Raw genomic sequence first — 4,497 nt, forward strand, 5'->3', positions numbered from 1 at the left:
AACATCTCCAATATCCAGTAATCTGCTGCAAGAAATAGTGCTGATTTCATTAGAAAATAATTTGCCTTTCAAAACATTTTTTTTATATACTCTAAGCCCTCCCTAATAGTATAACTTAATAATAGAGCATTAAAAAAAATTCTGGTTACAGTAAGGAAAAAGTCAGTCGGGGCTGAAAAAAAGGGAGCGGAGGAGCCTGGCTCACCTGGGCTACCGCGACACACAGCGCTGAGACGGTGCTGGCCGCGCACCTCGCTTCCTGTCCGGCCTGGGCTTATTTACTTGTCGAAATTAAATTCGAAGCGCTTGTAGGCTGCAAACTCCAGGAACACTGCTCTGGTCATAGAATTCAAACAACAAGGGCTTAATTAGAGGTCTGCCTCCACTGTTATTTTGGAAAAAGAAATCTCTTTATTACGTCATTTAAACCTAGGGAGTATTAAGCAGACACTGTATTTAAGAGTGAGGTTCGAGGCTAACTTGGAAACAAATTAAGTGCTGGTTAGGATGTCTTGCCTTCCCCGTTGACTCCCAGTTTTTCTCTTTCAACTAATTCCAGCTGTGCTCTTATGCACAAATGTTTACCAGAAAGTTCTTCTATGGTTGCCCTGTTTGTCTAATATGAAATCCAAATCTCTTTAGGATTTGGGCTACTTTCCCAGGATTTAGGATATTTTTGTAACAAAGTGACTTTAGGGTTTTTTTTTCCTCTTACATCTAACTGATTTTTTAATGTAACTCCACTCCCAGAAACACACACACACACACACACAGGTGCATGCGCTGCACAGAAAGATTCAGGTTCTTCTGTTTATTGCTTTTCAGTATTTTCTTTTGCTTCTGAAGAGCAGGGGCAGCGCCTGTGAGAGGCCGGGGCCATCAGGCCCTCAGGAGCACCCCTGTAGGCAAAGGGAGAGTCTGCTGCAGGGAGGTCCACGCTCTCCTGAGCAGCCTTGGCCGAAGCTCTGGCTCCTCCCTCCGGTGTTCCGAGGGCGCAGGGCCTCAGTGTCCCCTTGGGCCACTTTCTAGTTCACCCCCCACTTCTGCTTCCACTGTTGGGCTGACTGCTTCTGCATAGTGGTTTTTAACAATATCTTATTGATCGATTTGACAGGGAGAGAGAGCGCAAGGGAAGGGGTGGGGGAGACTGTCCGGCCGGTCCAGTGCTGAGCCCGAGCCCGGCTCAGGGCTCCGACTAGTGACCCTGAGATCTTCACCTCAGCGGGAACCAAGACGGAGCCAACCAGGCGGCGCCAAGGAATTGGTTTTTAAACTGAAGCCTCTCCCTGCCCGTTGCACTTGTTCTTATAACTGTGATTTCATTGCACACAGTAAACCAAAGAAAAAGGAGTACAAAAAGAAGAGAAGGGTTTCGGTATTTTCTTTCTTTTATGAAAATAAGATGAGGGGCGCCTAGGCGGCTCAGTGGGTTAAGCCTCTGCCTTCGGCTCAGGTCATGATCTCAGGGTCCTGGGATCGAGCCCCGCATCGGGCTCTCTGCTCAGCCGGGAGCCTGCTTCCTCCTCTCTCTCTGCCTGCTTGTGAGCTCTGTCAAATAAATAAATAAAATCTTAAAGAAAAAAGAAAATAAGAAAAAAAGTCACTTAAAATATTGCTGTTGAATTAGTGTGTAAGATGAACCATTATATTTCTTAGAAAACTGTAACAAAAGTTGAGTTGTTTAACTAATGTCTGGACGAGAAAGTGGCCTGATTACATTCATTCACAAATTCCCCCATTTATCCTATGAACATCTATTTCTAACTCTGTGTGCCAGATAGCTGAGTAGCCAGGAATATAGAAAATAAGTCACAGATCTTAAGAAAATAAAGTCCAGTAGGGAAAGGAGCTAGGAAAACACATTTATTGCGAGAAAATGTGAGGACTGCATTTAGGACTGTGCTGTCAGGCTAGAAATGTTTAAGGAAACATGTGCGATCTTATTGGTTGCCAAGGAACATATAAAAATAATTTTCTCCCTGATAATATGAAATGTGTTATCAATATAGAACAGTTGGAAAACAGAAAAATGTAAAGAAGAAAATGAAAATCATTCCTAATACTAGTTCAGAGAACTACTGCAAATTTTTTGGTGAATGTTTTTCAAATCTTTCTCTGTCTCTCTTTATACCCATGTATGTAAACACACATATTTAATATTATCTTCATTGTATTTTATTATTCACACTAATACTATATAATAATATATATGTACTCATATATAATATAGTTCTTTTTTTAAAGTAAGGTTTAAAAACGTCTTAGTGCCAACACGAAAGTACTTTTCTGATGTATCAAATATCTCTATCGTGAGGATAATTGAGGAAGCAATAGCAGACTGAACCAAAGGGACCAGCGTAGGAGAAAATAAAGAAAAAAAAAAACACCAACAGGTTGACAAGTTTTACGTTCTCAGTGCGAAGTGGCAAGTGTTTGAACTCCCTGGAAGCGGGTTCTGACCTTTCTCACGTCTGCTGACCCCTTCGAAGTCCTCTGACACGTCACAGCGACACGGCAGGATGATTCAGATGGAGCCACTGACGACATTTTAGGGTCTGGGACCGTGTCTTCACTTCTGCCAAATAAACAGGTGCGATCTCGGGAGGGAAGGTCCCGCAAGGCCCACAGAGGAGCGGCCGCCTCCGGCACCGTCTGTCCCGTCCACAAGGAATGGCCGCGGCCGGAGGACCGGGAGGCCGCTCCCGCAGCAGACTTGAGGCCCACGGAGTTCTGGTGACCGATGGCCGGTCTTCGCACATCTTGTCTCTCGGGGGGCCCTGGATGTGGCCATCTACAAGCGATGTTGTAGCCGAAACAGCCTTGGGATTTGTGGGCGCAGGTGCCGCGTGGGTGAGCCGACCCTGCAGAATCGCTTTGCGAAGTCCGAAGCGCTGTGTGCTCTGCTCTGCTCCTGTGTGCGTCCTGGGGACCTTCGTGGGTCTGTGGGCAGCCCCTCTCCTTCGTCCCGCTGCTGCGCCCGGAAGATGCTCTGACCGGGAACCGGCCCCCACCGGGAAACTCGGGGCGAGCCTTGCGGGAAGGCAGCGGCTCTGACACCCGCACGTGGGTGACGAGCGCAGGAGGAACGAGCGGTTTTACGACCCAGCAGCGTCCTTCGGGCCTGTTTTTCTCGTAATCCTCAGCCACTCCCTCCTAAAGGGCCTCCCTTGGTCTCTCTGCTCCGGACTTTGCTCTCAGCCGCCGCCCTTGCCTGGAAACAGAAGGTCTCGTTCTCATTTCCCGTCGCCCTTCATCCTGGGATCGTTCTGTGACCAGAGCCCGCCTCGCCGCCCGGGATCCATGCAGCTGCACGTCCGTGTGCTCAGAAGAGCCTGTTCCCGAGGCCATGTTCTGCTGTCCCTGTCTTCAGATCCTTAATCATTTTTGTGCCAGGATCCTGCGTCTTCGTGTCGCACGGGGCCCCACAAATTAGGGAGCCTGCCCTGTCTGGGACACGTGGTAATGAGCCAACGTAGCCCATTCCCCTGGCTTCCCCTTATATGCTCGCATGGCCTCAGGCCTTGTGCAGGGGGAGGCCAGACTTGTAGGGATGAGGCTCCCACTCTGCCCCCTCTTGCTAAAAGGGACACCGTTGCCCCCATAGCTGAGGGAGCCGGGGACTTGAGCTGAGGCTGCCGTCGGGGAGGCAGGATTTGAGAACGAGTTCAGTAAACTCACCGGCACGGAGCTGTTGGGAGCGAGGACTGCCTTGTCTTTTCTTCTCGCAGACGACTCAGAACGAGGACGGAAATAGAGAAGCCGGCAGTGGGCATTCCCGCCTCCACAGTCCTGCACGCCTGAAGCACACCTAAGCTGGTTCCGGGGGGAAGATTTAAATTGAATGGGAGTTTGGAGATCCGTGGTTAGTGGAAAAGATTAAGTTTGCGCTTGTCTGATAACGACTTAGTATTTCATCGTGACCTGGGAACCCAGGAGACCTGCCCAGCTTCCGCCCAGGGTCGAGAAGGAGCAAGTGGGAAGAGTGGGTTCAGAGAGCGGCGTGAAGGAAAGCGCTGTCTGCTGCCTGGGTCTGCTCCTCCGGCCTGTTTAATAAAGCGTCATAAAACCCCGATGGCCTTAGAGCCGGTGGAGGACGAACGGGGGAGCAGGTCCTGGAGACATGACTCCTGTCAGATCAGGGACCTACTCTTTATTCATGAGGCTAACCCCGCAGTCGCGCAGGCAGTCCCTGCTAAGATAACAACCGCCCATTCGTACCAAGTGCAGTGTTAGGATTTTGCTTTAATAATCGTCACTTACATGAACAGAGAAGCTTAACATGGAATGGGCATTTCATAGTTCACTCATTACACTTTCCAGCCCGGGGCGAGGCCTGTGTTTTCCTTACTCTGGTCCCTTCTCTGCAGTTTCCATTTTCTTGGCTCTTAACATCCTGCATAAAGCTGTGGAGGGCGCCGCCCCCTCTGCCTGTCCCCCACCCCCACCCCCCCGAGGCAGTCCGAGGACTTCTGGGACTCTGAATCTGGGCAATAGCAC

This window comes from Neovison vison, chromosome 11 (genome assembly GCF_020171115.1).
Source record: "Neovison vison isolate M4711 chromosome 11, ASM_NN_V1, whole genome shotgun sequence".
NCBI lineage: Eukaryota > Metazoa > Chordata > Mammalia > Carnivora > Mustelidae > Neogale > Neogale vison.